The sequence below is a fragment of the Oncorhynchus masou genome, chromosome 5, assembly GCF_036934945.1.
Source record: "Oncorhynchus masou masou isolate Uvic2021 chromosome 5, UVic_Omas_1.1, whole genome shotgun sequence".
NCBI lineage: Eukaryota > Metazoa > Chordata > Actinopteri > Salmoniformes > Salmonidae > Oncorhynchus > Oncorhynchus masou.
This window is the reverse complement of record NC_088216.1, coordinates 57,378,243-57,395,329: the sequence shown is the minus strand read 5'-3', so window position 1 is coordinate 57,395,329 and position 17,087 is coordinate 57,378,243. Positions and strand designations below refer to the sequence as shown.

Sequence of the window (17,087 nt, the reverse complement as noted above, 5' to 3'; positions counted from 1 at the left end):
TATCGTAGAGCACTCAATCAATTCACTTTATATTTGTGCGTTGTATAGACCTGCTCCCTTATTAATAGGTGATTAAGGATTTAGTTTAAGTATTACTCTTACTTGTGTGATAAGTTTGTCTCTCATCATTTGATAGTAAAGAAATGAACCACCACAAGTGCCAGAGTGCGTACTTGGCGTTCGTAAATTCAGAGCGTTGTCAGATTGTCCGTTCATAATTCACTCTGGATATCTACTCCGATTTCAGAGCACTCTCGTTTGATTGTGCCAGAGCACAGAATAACTGATGAATTTACTTTGCCCTTAACGCGTGGCCCTTCAACCTTGAGCGCCTCTGTGCAGCTTCTACTGTGTCTGCTGCTGCTACGTCTCTGATACTAGAAGTACCCATTCCCTCACTTAGCTGCATCAAAACATCACTGCTATGGGCATTGTCCATTGCCTAATGAACAATGAAGTGAAAAGGATGAAGTGAAAAGCACCTGCTGACTCAAGTGCATGAGGATTATCCATCATCTTTCATTTTAGTGTGTTGATTCATAACGTTGTATCTATTTTTTTGCAGTGATTTGAGATACAGAGAAAGGATGGCACCAAAGAGAAGTGCTGCCTCTTCCACCAAAGTCACTGAAGCGGGTGGAAATAAGGTGAAGCAAGAGCCTGACACATCAAAGGATGCCTTTTCCTCTGCCATAGAGGCTCTGAATGTTGCAGGGCCACACCTTAAGGGCAGAAGTAAGGCTGATGAGCAATGCTTGCGGTCAGAACAGCATTCAGGAGAGGTGAGTTGGACATCATGTCATATCAAGGCACAAAGTAGACAATTTCTTGGGCTGCCTGTACCACCTATCAGACAAATGTATTGGGTACTATTTCAACTCAAATGTCCTCCTGTGGAGACAATATTTGACATTTTAGTCATTTAGAAGATGTTTCCATCCACATACAGTGAATTCGGAAAGTATTGACTTTTTCCACATTTGTTACGTTACAACCTTATTCTAAAAGGAATTAAATATTTTTTTCCCCTAATCAATCTACATACAAGACACAATAATGATGATGTTACGGCTTTCTTCCGTCGAAGGAGAGGAGGACCAAAATGCAGCGTGGTTAGAGTTCATGTTTTTTAATAAGAAAACTAAACATGAACACAAATACAAAATAACAAATGTGGCAAAACCGAAACAGCCCTATCTGGTGCAGAGAACACAAAGACAGGAAACAACCACCCACAAAACCCAACACAAAACAGGCTACCTAAATATGGTTCCCAATCAGAGACAATGACTAACACCTGCCTCTGATTGAGAACCATATCAGGCCAAACATAGAAATAGACAAACAACATAAAATGCCCACCCAGCTCACGTCCTGACCAACACTAAAACAAGGAAAACACACAAGAACTATGGTCAGAACGTCACAGTACCACCCCCAAGGTGCGGACTCTGACCGCACAACCTAAACCTATAGGGGAGGGTCTGGGTGGGCATCTGTCCGCGGTGGCGGCTCTGGCGCTGGACGTGGACCCCACTCCATCATTGTCTTAGTCCACCTCCTTAGCGTCCTTTGAGTGGCGACCCTCGCCGCCGACCTTGGCCTAGGAATCCTAACAAAGGACCCCACTGGACTGAGGGGAAGCTCGGGACCGAGGGGAAGCTCGGGACCGAGGGGAAGCTCGGGACCGAGGGGTAGCTCGGGACCGAGGGGTAGCTCATGACCGAAGGGTAGCTCATGACCGAGGGGTAGCTCAGGACCGAGGGGTAGCTCAGGACCGAGGGGTAGCTCAGGACTGAGAGATAGCTCAGGCTGGTTGATGGCTCTGGCGGCTTCTGGCTGACTGACGGCTCTTGCGGCTCCTGGCTGAATGGCGGCTCTGGCGGATCCTGGCTGACTGGCGGCTCTGGCGGATCCTGGCGGATCCTGGCGGCTCTGGCGGCTCCTTGCAGACTGGCGGCTCCTTGCAGACTGGCGGGAGACTCTGGCGGCGCTGGACGGGCGAGACTCTGGCGGCGCTGGACAGGCGGGAGACTCTGGCGGCGCTGGACAGGCGGGAGACTCTGGCGGCGCTGGACAGGCGGGAGACTCTGGCGGCGCTGGACAGGCGGGAGACTCTGGCGGCGCTGGACAGGCGGGAGACTCTGGCGGCGCTGGACAGGCGGGAGACTCTGGCGGCGCTGGACAGGCGGGAGACTCTGGCGGCGCTGGACAGGCGAGGCACACTGTAGGCCTGGTGCGTGGTTCCGGCACTGATGGTACTGGGCCGAGGACACGCACCTCAGGGCGAGTGCGGGGAGGAGAAACAGGGAGTACTGGGCTCTGGACACGCACAGGAAGCCTGGTGCGGGGGGCTGCCACCGGAGGGCTGGTGCGTGTAGGTGGCACTGGATAGACCGGACCGTGCAGGCACACTGGAGCCCTTGAGCACCGTGCCTGCCCAACCTTACCTGGTTGAATGCTCCCGGTCGCCCTGCCAGTGCGGCGAGGTGGAATAGCCTGCACTGGGCTATGCAGGCGAACCGGGGACACCATGTGTAAAGGCTGGTGCCATGTACACCGGCCCAAGGAGACGCACTGGAGACCAGATGCGTAGAGCTGGCCTCATGGCACCTGGCTCGATGCCCACTCTAGCCCGGCCGATACGAGGAGCCGCACTGGGGACACTGTGCGCTCCACAGCATAACACGGTGCTTGCCCGGTCTCTCTCGCCATCCGGTAAGCACAGGAAGTTGGCGCAGGTCTCCTACCTGGCTTCGCCACATTTCCTGTGTCCCTCCCCCAATACATTTTTGGTGCTGACTCTCGGGCTTCCATCCGCACCGCCATGCTGCCTCCTTATACCAGCGCCTCTCCGCCTTCTCGCCTCCAGCTCTTCTTTGGGGCGGCGATATTCTCCTGGCTGTTCCCAGGGTCCTTTACCGTCCAACTCGTCCTCCCATGTCCATTCCTCCTTGCGCTGCTCCTGCTGCCGCTGCCTGTCACCTCGCCGCTTGGTCCTGTTGTGGTGGGTGGTTCTGTAACAGCTTTCTTCCGTCGAAGGAGAGGAGGACCAAAATGCAACGTGGTTAGAGTTCATGTTTTTTAATAAGAAAACTTAACATGAACACAAATACAAAATAACAAATGTGGCAAAGCCGAAACAGTCCTATCTGGTGCAGAGAACACACAGACAGGAAACAACCACCCACAAAACCCAACTTAAAATAGGCTACCTCAATATGGTTCCCAATCAGAGACAATGACTAACACCTGCCTCTGATTGAGAACCATATCAGGCCAAATATCAGGCCACAGAAATAGACAAACTAGACACACAACATAGAATGCCCACCCAGTTCACGTCCTGACCAACACTAAAACAAGGAAAACACACAAGAACTATGGTCAGAACGTGACAGATGAACCAAAAACAGGTTTTTAGACATTTTTGGACACGTCTACTCATTCAAGGGATTTTCTTTATTTTTTTACTATTTTCTACATTGTAGAATAATAGTGAAGGCATCACAACTATGAAATTACACATTTGGAATCATGTATTAACCGAAAAAGTGTTAAACAAATCAGAATATATTTTTGTTTTAGATATTTATAAGTAGCCACCCTTTGCCTTGATGACAGCTTTGCACACTCTTGGCATTCTCTCAACCAGCTTCATGAGGTAGTCACCTGGAATGCATTTCAATTAACAGGTGTGTCTTGTTAAAAGTTCATTTGTGGAATTTCTTTCCTTTTCAATGCGTTTGAGCCAATCAGTTGTGTTGTAACAATATAGGGGTGGTATGCAGAAGTTAGCTGGATTTGGTTAAAGACCAAGTCCATAATATGGAAAGAACAGCTCAAATAAGCAAAGAGAAACAACAGTCCATCATTACTTTAAGACATGAAGGTCAGTCAATATGGAACATTTCAAGAACTTTGAAAGTTCAAGTGCAGTCGCAAAATCCATCAAGCGCTATGATGAAACTGGCTCTAATGTGGACCGCCACAGGAATGGAAGACCAAGAGTTACCTCTGCTGCGGAGGATCAGTTCATTGGAGTTTCCAGCCTCAGAAATTGCAGCCCAAATAAATGCTTCACAGAGTTCAAGTAAAAAGGCTGGGCCTAATAGAGTGCATGAGGTCATAAGTTTTGTTTTGATTCCTATGCTGACGATGTAACAATATTTGCTGGTCTGTGGTGTGTTTATGAAATTGCTTATTCCAGTTACTAATAAGCATGCACACATTAAGAAAGTGTCTGTAGAAACTGTTAAATCCCCTTGGATTGATGAGGACTTGACAAATGTGTATGGTTGAGATGTTGAGGCAAAAAAAAGGAAAATAAGTGTGGCTGCACAACCGATTGGCAAACTTACTGCAAATTGAGAAATCATGTGACTAAACTGAATAAAAATAATAAACTATTCTATGAAACAAAGATAAATTACATAAAGAATGATAATTAAAAAGCTTTGGACCACCTTAAATGAAATTTTGGGCTCCATTATTCATTGAATCAGATGGCTCAAAACCCACTGATATAGCCAACTACTTTAATTATTTTTTCATCAAACTTAGCCATTACATTCCAGCAACAAACAACAACGCTACACATCGAAGTATAATTGACAAACTTATGAAAAACCAGCATTGTAATTTTGAATTGCGTAAATTAAGTATGGAAGAGGTGAAAAAGCTTTGTTGTCTATCAAAAAATGCCATGCCACCGGGGTCTGACAACTTGGATGGAAAGATTTGGAGGATAATAGCAGATGATATTGCCACTCCTACTTGCCATATCTTCAATCTAAGCCTACTAGAAAGTGTGTGCCCTCAGGCTGAGAGGGAAGCTAAAGTCATTCTGCTATTTAAGAATATTAAGCCCCCTTTACTGGCTCAAATAACCAACCAATCAGCCTGTTACTAACCCTTAGTAAACTTTTGGAAAAACTGTGTTTGACCAGATACAATTACATTTTACAGTAAATAAATTGACAACAGACTTTCAGCACGCTCATGGGGAAGGACATTCAACAAACACAGCACTTACACAAATGACTGATGGTTGGCTGAGAGAAATTTATGATTAAAAGATTGTGTGGGCTGTTTTGTTAGACTTCAGTGCGGCTTCGGACGTTATCAATCATAGTCTGCTGTTGGAAAAATGTATGTGTTATGGCTTTACACCTCCTGCTATATTGTGGATAAAGAGTTACCTGTCTAACAGAACACTTTAATGGAAACGTCTCTAGCATAATCCAAGGAGAATCAGGAATTCCTCAGGGCAGCTGTCTAGGCCCTTTACCTTTTTCAATCTTTACTAACGACATGCCACTGGCTTTGAGTAAAGTCAGCTACTACAGCTACCACCCAGAATGGCCAACATCACTGGATGTTGGCCAGGTGGGAGCGTCCCACACCCCCTTGTGAGGTTAAATGTACATGGAGTGCTAACATTAATAATATGCATGTCAATCTCATGTCTCAAAGTGGAGGAGAGATTGACTTCATCACTACTTGTTTTTGTAATAGGTGTTGACAAGCTGAATGCACCGAGCGGTCTGTTTAAACTGCTGGCACATAGCTCGGACAGCCATGCATACTCCACAAGACAGGCCACCAGAGGTCTCTTCACAAGTCCAGAACAGACTATGGGAAGTGCACAGTACTACATAGAGCCATGACTACATGGAACTCTATTCCACATCAGGTATCTGAAGCAAGAAGTAGAATCTGATTTTTTTTAAATACACCTTATGGAACAGCGGGTACTGTGAAGAGACACACACACGCAGGTAGAGACACATGCATACACACACACACACACACACGCTAGCACACACACTTTACACATACGTACATTATAATATTGTTGTATGGTGGTATTATACATGTTGTATTGTAGATATGTAGTGGTGTAATAATGTTATATGATGTACTGTTTTATCTTTCGCTTTATGTGTGATGTAAGTCTCATTTGGACCTCAGGAATAATTTCTGCTGTCTTGGCAACAGCTAATGGGGATCCCAAATAAATACAAATAAAACACTTTGCTCCGTTGTAATGCTGTAAGTGAGGTCACTTACATCTTCTGGACTGTAGATGCTGCATACAGTTATAGAGGTTTCAAAAGACCAATGTACTGCTGTGTGTGTTACTCATTCATATGTAGCAGATTCTGAGAAACTGTCACTAGCTATAGGCATTTGACTTAATGATTTGTTTGATCAGCCTTGCAGTCACATCAGTAGGACAGACTGTGCAGTGCAGTAGATGAATGGGTAGTCAGGTAGCCTAGCGATTAAGAGCGCCGGGCTGTAACCGTAAGGCTGCTGGTTTGTATCCCGGAGTCGTCCAGACATGCCCTTGAGTACATCCCTTAATCATAATTGCTCCTGTAAGTTGCTCTTGATATAGGGGTGTCTAATAAAATCTAATGTGCCAACATGACCTAAATCATGTTCCTCCCCAACAGGTGTATGAAGATTATGACTGTATGCTGAATCAGACCAACATTGAAAATAACAGCAATAAGTTTTATGTCATTCAAGTGTTGAATACAGGTGCCTGTTACTACTGCTGGACCAAATGGGGGAGAGTGGTAAGCTTAATTTCAGACAAAGTGTCACGCCCTGGTCGAAATATATTATGTTTATTCTTCATTTATTCGGTCAGGCCAGGGTGTGACATGGGTTATTGTGGTGTGTTTTTGTCTTGGGGTTTTGTGGGATGTCTAGCGTAGACTATGGCTGCCTGAGGCGGTTCTCAATCAGAGTCAGGTGATTATCGTTGTCTCTGATTGGGAACCATATTTAGGCAGCCATATTCTTTGAGTGTTTTGTGGGTGATTGTTCCTGTCTCTGTGTTTAGTTTCACCAGACAGGCGTTTCCGTCTGTTGTTTTTGTACATCTAAATATTTTCATGTCTAGTCATTTTCCATTAATAAATATGAGTAACCACCACGCTGCATTTTGGTCCGCTCCTCCTTCAACAGAAGAAAGCCGTTACAGAATCACCCACCACAACAGGATCAAGTGGAGTGGTGACAAGCAGCGGCAGCAGGAGCAGCGAAAGGAGGAATGGACATGGGAAGACGTTTTGGAAGGCAAGGGTTGTTACACTTGGGAGGAGATACTGGCTGGAAGAGATCGCCTCCCATGGGAACAGGTGGAGGCACTTAGGAGAGCAGAGGCAGCCGGAGAGAGGAGCCGGCGATATGAGGGAACACGGTTGGCTAGGAAGCCCGAGAGTCAGCCCCAAAACTTTCTTGGGGGGGGGGGGGGGTCTCAGGGAGAGTGTGGCAGAGTCAGGAGTCAGACCTGAGCCAACTCTCCCTGTTTATCGTGAGGAGCCAAGGAGGAGACCAGAACCAGAACTGGTGTTGGAGGTGAGCGAAGCAGAGACTGTGAAGGAGTTAATGGGGAAATTGGAGGAGAGAGAAATGAGGGAGTTGCTGTGTTGGTGCTTTTTGCATGGAATTCGCCCGACGGAATGTGTCAGGGATTTGATGGCACCTGGGTCAGCGCTCCATACTCGTCCTGAGGTGCGTGTTAGTCGGCTGGTGAAGTTGGTGCCAGCCTCACGCACCAGGCCTCCTGTGCACATCCCTAGCCTTGCACGTCCTGTGCCAACACTGCTCTCAAGATCTCCAGTACGCCTTCACGGTCTAGTCCATCCTGTGCCACCTCCACACACCAGCCCTCCGGTGGCAGCTCCCCGCACCAGACTTCCTGTGCGTGTCCTCGGCCCAGTACCACCAGTGCCAGCACCACGCATCAGGCCTACAGTGCGCCTCGCCTCTCCAGCGCTACCGGAGCCTTTCTCCTCTCCTGCGCTGCGGCAGTCTCCTGCCTGTTCAGCGCTGCCCGAGCCTTCCTCCTCTCCTGCGCTGCCGGAGTCTCCCGCCTGTTCAGCGCTGTCGGAGCCTTTCTCCTCACCTGCGCTGCCGGAGTCTCCCGCATGGTCAGCGCTGCCAGAGCCTTTCTCCTGTCCTGCGCTGCCGGAGTCTCCCGTCTGCAAGGAGCTGTCAGTCTGCAAGGAGCTGTCAGTCTGCATGGAGCAGCCAGAGCTGCCAGTCTGAAAGTAGCTGCCAGTCTGCAAGAAGCCACCAGAGCTGTCAGTCTACATGGAGCTGCCAGTCTGCATGGAGCAGCCAGAGCCGCCTGTCTGCATGGAGCAGCCAGAGCTGTCAGTCTGCATGGAGCAGCCAGAGCTGTCAGTCTACATGGAGCAGCCAGAGTTGTCAGTCTACATGGAGCAGCCAGAGCTGTCAGTCTTCATGGAACAGCCAGAGCTGTCAGTCTGCATGGAGCAGCCGGAGCTGCCAGTCTGCATGGAGCTGTCAGTCTGCAAGGAGCTGCCATTCTGCAAGGAGCTGCCAGTCTGCAAGGAGCTGCCAGTCTGCATGGAGCTGCCAGTCTGCATGGAGCTGCCAGTCTGCATGGAGCAGCCAGAGCTGTCAGTCTGCAAGAAGCCGCCAGAGCTGTCAGTCTACATGGAGCAGCCAGAGCCGCCAGTCAGCATGGAGCAGCCAGATCTGTCAGTCAGCCAGATTCTTCCAGATCTGCCAGTCAGCCAGATTCTTCCAGATCTGCCAGTCAGCCAGACTCTTCCAGATCCGCCAGTCAGCCAGACTCTTCCAGATCCGCCAGTCAGCCAGACTCTTCCAGATCCGCCAGTCAGCCAGACTCTTCCAGATCCGCCAGTCAGCCAGACTCTTCCAGATCCGCCTGTCAACCAGACTCTTCCAGATCCGCCAGTCAGCCAGGATCTGCCAGAACCACCAGCCAGCCAGGATCTGCCAGAACCGCCAGCCAGCCAGGATCTGCCGGATCCAACTACCTGGCTGAGCTTCCTCTCAGTGCTGGGCTTCCTCTCAGTGCTGGGCTAACTCTCAGTCCCGAGCTGCCCCTCAGTCCCGAGCTGCCCCTCAGTCCCGAGCTGCCCCTCAGTCCCGAGCTGCCCCTCAGTCCCGAGCTGCCCCTCAGTCCAGAGCTGATCCTCAGTCCAGTGGGGTTTCGGGTGAGGACTACTAGGCCATGGTCGGCGGCGAGGGTGGACTATCCTAGGACGCGAGGAAGTGGGACTAAGACATTAATAGAGTGGGGTCCCGCGCCGGAGCCTCCACCATGGACAGACGCCCTCCCGGATCCTCCCTATTGTTTTGATGTGTGTCCGGGAGTCCGCACCTTAGGGGGGGGGGGGTTCTGTCACGCCCTGGTCGAAATATATTATGTTTATTCTTCATTTATTCGGTCAGGCCAGGGTGTGACATGGGTTATTGTGGTGTGTTTTTGTCTTGGGGTTTTGTGGGATGTCTAGCGTAGACTATGGCTGCCTGAGGCGGTTCTCAATCAGAGTCAGGTGATTATCGTTGTCTCTGATTGGGAACCATATTTAGGCAACCATATTCTTTGAGTGTCTCGTGGGTGATTGTTCCTGTCTCTGTGTTTAGTTTCACCAGACAGGCTGTATAGTTTTTTCACGTTTCCGTCTGTTGTTTTTGTACATCTAAATATTTTCATGTCTAGTCATTTTCCATTAATAAATACGAGTAACCACCACGCTGCATTTTGGTCCGCTCCTCCTTCAACAGCAGAAAGCCGTTACACAAGGACAATATGGTAGTTTGCTACACATTCCTGTGTCAACTTTAGTAAATCTACATTTTTGTTGATTACTTTAATTAATATACTAAACTATTCATCGGTTGAGCATCTGGGATTGAAGCACAAAATCCTTTCTCCTCACCTACAGGGGGAAATAGGCCAGTCAAAACTATCAGACCCCTATGTCAGCCCAGACAAAGCCATCAAAGACTTTGAGAAGAAGTTCACAGACAAGACGAAGAACAGCTGGAAGTAGCGGGACAACTTTGTGTCTCACCCGTGGAAGTACACCCTGATAAAGGTGGATAGAGGCCAGGGTCAAGGTAACAGTGGTGTGCTAGGGACTAAATGCTAAGGACTCTGATAGATAGTCAGACTGCTTCTTTGACTCTCACTCATTATTGCTTCGCTGTGTCAATTATAGCATGCTCTCGTCTGGCTTTTGCAGGTGGACAATGTTGATGGGAAGATTGTCAAGGGGCCCCAAAACATTCTGCCTTGCACCCTGAATAACCCCACACAGAAGATCATCCATCTAATTTTTAGCAAAAACATGTTCAAAAAGGCCATGGAGTGCATGGACCTGCGTGGGTGTCAATCTTAGTCCAACACACCACCTTTAACGCTACAGCACTGAAACAATCCTCTGTTCCTCAGTCATTAAGCCTGGGTGGGGTCTGTCTATGTACACATGTTCTATTAAGTAACATACCTGTTTGACTGGACTGCTTGTTGTATTGTATTCTACCCTCAGTGGAAGTATATACAGTACTTGGCTGTTCAACTGAAGTCTCTGTGATCAAAGAGGTATCCTAAATCATTAACTAGAGTAATTTAAGTAGAGGGTAAAGCCTGGCGATCTGGAGATAAATGTCTAATCCATCTAAAACCCAGTCTGCCTGATCAATAATGTAAATGGCGCCTGACTGTACAATTGATTGATTTGGACCGAAGCTTATTCAGCTGTATTGTGAGTTCCCCAACAACCACATTGACCAATGTAGAGGAAAGCAGTCAACACAGAGCTAGAAAAACGTGTCTAACATATGAACTCAGACAGAGCGGTAATATGTGTATAATCATCATCTCTTCCCTGGTTCTTCCCACCAGACATAAAGAAGATACCCTTGGGGAAGCTGAGCAAGCTGCAGATCACCAAGGGCTTTAAAGTGATGGAGGAGATTGAGGGAGCTATGAACGCCAGCCAGACCAGCAGATCCAAACTGGAGGAGCTCTCCTCCAAGTTCTTCACCATCATCCCACACATCTTTGGACGCAAAAGGCCCCCGGTCATGTACAGCTCTGAGATCATAGAGAAGAAGAAGGAGATGCTTCTGGTGAGATCTACTTAATCAACTTGTACTTTGTGGAATCACATTGATATTGGTCAGTACTATTTAGGGCTAAAAGTTTTTTTTATAGCCGACAAAGACACAGAGTTTTGGTAATACAGTGGGGCAAAAAAGTATTTAGTCAGCCACCAATTGTGCAAGTTCTCCCACTTAAAAAGATGAGAGAGGCCGGTAATCTTCATCATAGATACACTTCAACTATGACAGACAAAATGAATTTGTTTTCTCCAGAAAATCACATTGTAGGATTTTTAATGAATTTATTTGCAAATTATGGTGGAAAATAAGTATTTGGTCACCTACAAACAAGCAAGATTTCTGGCTCTCACAGACCTGTAACTTCTTCTTTAAGAGGCTCCTCTGTCCTCCACTCGTTACCTGTATTAATGGCACCTGTTTGAACTTGTAATCAGTATAAAAGACACCTGTCCATAACCTCAAACAGTCACACTCCAAACTCCACTATGGTCAAGACCAAAGAGCTGTCAAAGGACACCAGAAACAAAATTGTAGACCTGCACCAGGCTGGGAAGACTGAATCTGCAATAGGTAAGCAGCTTGGTATGAAGAAATCAACTGTGGGAGCAAATATTAGGAAATGGAAGACATACAAGACCACTAATAATCTCCCTTGATCTGGGGCTCCACGCAAGATCTCACCCCGTGGGGTCAAAATGATCACAAGAACGGTGAGCAAAAATCCCAGAACCACACAGGGGACCTAGTGAATGACCTGCAGAGAGCTGGGACCAAAGTAACAAAGCATACCATCAGTAACACACTATGCCGCCAGGGACTCAAATCCTGCAGTGCCAGACGTGTCCCCCTGCTTAAGCCAGTACATGTCCAGGCCCGTCTGAAGTTTGCTTGAGAGCATTTGAATGATCCAGAAGGAGATTGGGAGAATGTCATATGGTCAGATAAAACCAAAATATAACTTTTTGGTAAAACCTCAACTCGTCCTGTTTGGAGGACAAAGAATGCTGAATTGCATCCAAAGAACACCATACCTACTGTGAAGCATGGGGGTGGAAACATCATGCTTTGGGGCTGTTTTTCTGCAAAGGGACCAGGATGACTGATCCGTGTAAAGGAAAGAATGAATGGGGCCATGTATCATGAGATTTTGAGTGAAAACCTCCTTCCATCAGCAAGGGCATTGAAGATGAAACGTGGCTGGATCTTTCAGCATGACAATGATCCCAAACACACTGCCCGGGCAACGAAGGGGTGGCTTCGTAACAAGCATTTCAAGGTCCTGGAATGCCTAGCCAGTCTCCAGATCTCAACCCCATAGAAAATCTTTGGAGGGAGTTGAAAGTCCGTGTTGCTCAGCAACAGCCCCAAAACATCACTGCTCTAGAGGAGATCTGCATGGAGGAATGGGCCAAAATACCAGCAACAGTGTGTGAAAACCTTGTGAAGACTTACAGAAAACATTTGATCTCTGTAATTTCCAACAAAGGGTATATAAAAAAGTATTGAGATAAACTTTTTTTATTGACCAAATACTTATTTTCCACCATAATTTGCAAATAAATTCATTAAAAATCTTACAATGTGATTTTCTGGATTTTCTTTTCTCGTTTTGTCTGTCATAGTTGAAGTGTACCTATGATGAGAACTTGCACAATTGGTGGCTGACTAAATACTTTTTTGCCCCACTGTAGGTAAAACTCGTTTGAGTCGTTTTTTTCCAGGCCTGGTCCCATCTCTCCCTCCTTCTGCTGTTCCCTGCAGGTGCTGGCTGATATAGAGATAGCCCAAGACCTGAAGGCTGAGACTGAGAAGACCCAGGAGCTGATGGAGGTAGAGAAAGTACCTCATTCACTGGACCAGAACTATCTGTCTCTCAACAGCAAACTCTGTCTACTAGAAAGAGAAACACAGGAATTCAAGGTACTGTGGCCTCTAATGGAAGTCTAATTTAATACAAACACGGCTGTATTGTTGTAGATGTAAAAATCATAGTCATACAACTCTTTAGTGATACTGATTGTAAGACGGAAACGGAGAAGATGGCTGACGTTTTACGTGCTCCTAACCGTTTTTGTTTTTGTTTGTTTTTTTTTGCGTTATTTGTAACTTGTTTATTTACTTAATGTTGGTGCTACTGTCTCTTATGACCAAAAATAACTTCTGGACATCAGAACAGTGATTACTCACCACGAACTGGCAGAAGTTTTTTTTTCCTTTAACGAGTCCGACGAGCCCGACGTGAACGTCATACTGCTTTCCGAGGAACAGGCCCAAATCCCACCATTTGCTTGAAGAGACAACACTGAAAAAGAGGACGGAGGTCGGAGAATTTCTGAAAATTTGTAGGCGATCGAATAAACCCCCTGCCTTCTGTTCTACGAGCTAACGTGCAATCATTGGAAAATAAAATTGATGACCTACGAGGAAGATTAAACTACCAATGGGACATTAAAAACGGCAATATCTTATGTTTGGGTGGCGGACTATTCAAATATGTAAACAACACGATATAGAAGGAAGTCTCAACGTTTTGCTCGCTTGAGGTGGAAACTCATGATAAGCTAAGTTTTCATCTGTATTTTTTGTAGCTGTCTACATACCACCACAGACCGATGCTGGCACTGAGACCGCACTCAATGAGCTGTATTCCGCCATAAGCAAACACTCCTAGTGGCAGGGGACATTAATGCAGGGAAACTTAAATCTGTTTTTCCAAATTTCTATCAGCATGTTAAATGTGCAACCAGAGAGAAAAAAACTCTAGACCACCTTTACTCCACACAGAGAGACGAGTACAAAGCTCTCCCTCGCCCTCCATTTGGCAAATCTGACCATAATTCTATCTTCCTGCGTACAAGCACAAATTAAAGCAGGAAGCACCAGTGACTCGGTCAGTAAAAAAGTGGTCAGATGAAGCAGATGTTAAGCTACAGAACTGTTTTGCTAGCACAGACTGGAATATGTTCCGGGATTCTTCCTATGGCATTGAGGAGTACACCACATCAGTCATTGGCTTCATCAATAAGTGCATCGATGACATCGTCCCAACATATTCCAGTACATACCCCAACCAGAGGCCATGGATTACGGGCAACATCCGCACTGCCGCTTTCAAGGAGCGTGACTCTAACCCGGAAGCTTATAAGAAATCCCACTATGCCTTCCGACGTACCATCAAACAGGCAAAGCGTCAATACAGGACTAAGAGGTTCTACAGCTGCACCATCGAGAGCATCCTGACTGGTTGCATCACTACCTGGTATGGCAACTGCTCTGCCTCTGACCGCAAGGCACAACAGAGGGTAGTGCGTATGGCCCAGTACATCACTGGGGCCAAGCTTCCTGCCATCTAGGACCTCTATAGCAGGCGGTGTCAGAGGAAGGCCCTAAAAACTGTCAGACTCCAATCATAAACTGTTCTCTCTGCTACCGCATGGCAAGCGGTACCGGAGCTCAAAGTCTAGGTGCATGTGGCTGCTAAACAGCATCTACCCCCAAGCCATAATACTCCTCAACATCTAATCAAATGGCTACTAAGACTATTTGCATTGCACCGCCTCCCCCTTTTACGCCACTGCTACTCTATTATTATCTATGCATAGTCACCTTAATAACTCTATCTACATGTACATATTACCTGAGTTACCTTGACTAACCGGTGCCCCCGCACATTGACTCTGTACCGTTACCTCCTGTATATAGTCTCGCTACTGTTATTTTACTGCTGCTCTTTAACTACTAGTTACTTTTATTTCTTATTCATATTTTTTAAACTGCATTGTTGGTCGGGGGCTTGTGAGTAAGTATTTCACTGTAAGGTCTACACCTGTTGTATTCGGCACATGTGACTAATAAAATTTGATTTGGTCATATTTTGTGACATATATGCATTATAGGGGACTATTTACTGAGACAAAATGGTATACAATATTCTTCTCTGTAGTCGAAAGTAAATGTTGAGCTTCCATTCTATTTTTGTTCTTGTCTAATTTAAAGGTAATTGAGAAATACCTGAAGGCCACTGCACATAGCCACAGCCAGCCAAAGATTATAGATGTCTGGGAGGTCGAGTGAGACTGAGGTGAGTAACACATGACACTACTTCAGGAAAATAATGTTAGCATGTAATACAGAATGAATTTGTATTGATTCATTACTTATTTGTTGTGAGCTTGATTGTTGTAATGAAGTTCAGAATCTCTTTTTTTGTGGCTTAAATGTACACACAGGTTCCTCTATCATAGGAGAACAGAATCCTTGACTTAACGCACTATCTGCATATCTGAGGGCATTGTTTTCGGCAGGCGGAGCGGTTCAGGGAGAATGACAACCTGGAGAACCGGCGTCTGCTGTGGCACGGCACCAACTTGGCAATGGTTGCGGTCATCTTGAACGGTGGCCTATATAGTCACTTTATGCCCCAGTCAGGGGGCTGCGCAGGCAGGGGCATCTACTTTGCCTCGGAGATCAGCAACTCTGCTAATTACGGTGAGGTTCTACCCCTGTGTTATAGGGCATTTGGAAAGTATTCAGACCCCTTGACTTTCTTCACATTTTGTTATGTTACAGCCTTATTCTAAAATAGATTTTTTTTAAAGCATTTTGCTCATCTAGCCACACTCTATACCCCAAAATGAAGAAGCAAAAACTGTTTTTTATTTATTTTTGCAATATATAAAAAAAAACTGAAATAATACATTTACATAAGTATTCAGACCCTTTACTCAGTACTTGTTGAAGCACCTGTATACTCCTGTCACCAGGCCTCAATGAGTCTCACCCTAGTGGCTGACCTGCTGTGGCTGGGGATACATATTTAACCCCTTTTTTGGGAGGAGGACACATTTAGCTACTTCTATATATACTTTCATTAACTCTTACCTGGTAGCTTCAGACGAGTCTTGTGAAGCTTGTGGGTGTCCTAGAGCAAAACAACTGTCATAACCAGTCAAAAGTTTGGACACACCTACTCATTCCAGGGATTTTCTTTATTTTTACTATATTCTACATTGTAGAATAATACTGAAGACATCAAAACTATGAAAAAACACACATGGAATCATGTAGTAACCAAAAAAGTGTTAAACAAATCAAAATATATATATTTTATTTGAGATTCTTCAAAGTAGTCACCCTTTGCCTTGATGACAGCATTGTACACTCTTGGCATTATCACAACCAGCTTCATGAGGAATGCTTTTCCAACCGTATTGATTGAGTTCCCACATTTGCTGAGCACTTGTTGGCTGTTTTTCCTTCACTCATCCCAACCCACCTCAATTTGGTTGAGGTTGGGTGATTGTGGAGGCCAGGTCATCTGATGCAGCACTCCATCAATCTCCTTCTTGGTCAAATAGCCTGGAGGTGTGTTTTGGGTCATTGTCCTGTTGAAAAACAAATGATAGTCCCGCTATGTGCAAAACAAATGGGATTGCATATCACTGCAGAATGCTGTGGTAGCCATACTGAATTCTAAATAAATCACTGACAGTGTCATCAGCAAAGCACCCTCACACCATCACACCTCCTCCACCATGCTTCACAGTGGAAACCACACATGCATAGATCATCTACTCTGCGTCTCACAAAGACACGGTGGTTGGAGCCAAAAATCTCTAAATTTGGACTCATCAAATCAAAGGACAGATATCCTCCAGTCTAATGTCCGTTCCTCATGTTTCTTGGCCCAAGCTAGTCTCTTCTTATTATTTGTGTCCTTTAGTAGTGGTTTCTTTGCAGCAATTCGACAACCAAGGCCGGATTCACACAGTCTCCTCTGAACAGTTGATGTTGAGATGTGTCTGTTACTTGAACTATGTGAAGCATTTATTTGGGCCGAATCTGAGGAGCAGTCAACTCTGGAGAACTTATCCTCTGCAGCAGAGGTAACCCTGGGTCATCCTTTCCTGTGGTGATCGTCATGAGAGCCAGTTTCATCATAGCGCTTGATGGATTTTGAACGACTGCACTTGAAGAACTTTCAAAGTTCTTGAAACGTTATGTATTGATTGACCTTCATGTCTTAAAGTAGTGATGGACTGATGTTTCACTTTACTTATTTGAGCTGTTCTTAACATAATATGGACTTGGTCTTTTACCAAATAGGGCTATCTTCTGTATACCACACCGACCTTGTTACAACACAACTGACTGGGTCAAAC

At 46.0% G+C, this 17,087-nt stretch overlaps 1 pseudogene; it reads left to right on the top strand.

Annotated features, from left to right (window-relative positions):
• Positions 1-587: 587 nt before the first annotated feature.
• Positions 588-15,718, top strand: LOC135529469 (protein mono-ADP-ribosyltransferase PARP3-like; annotated as a pseudogene).
• Positions 15,719-17,087: the final 1,369 nt, after the last annotated feature.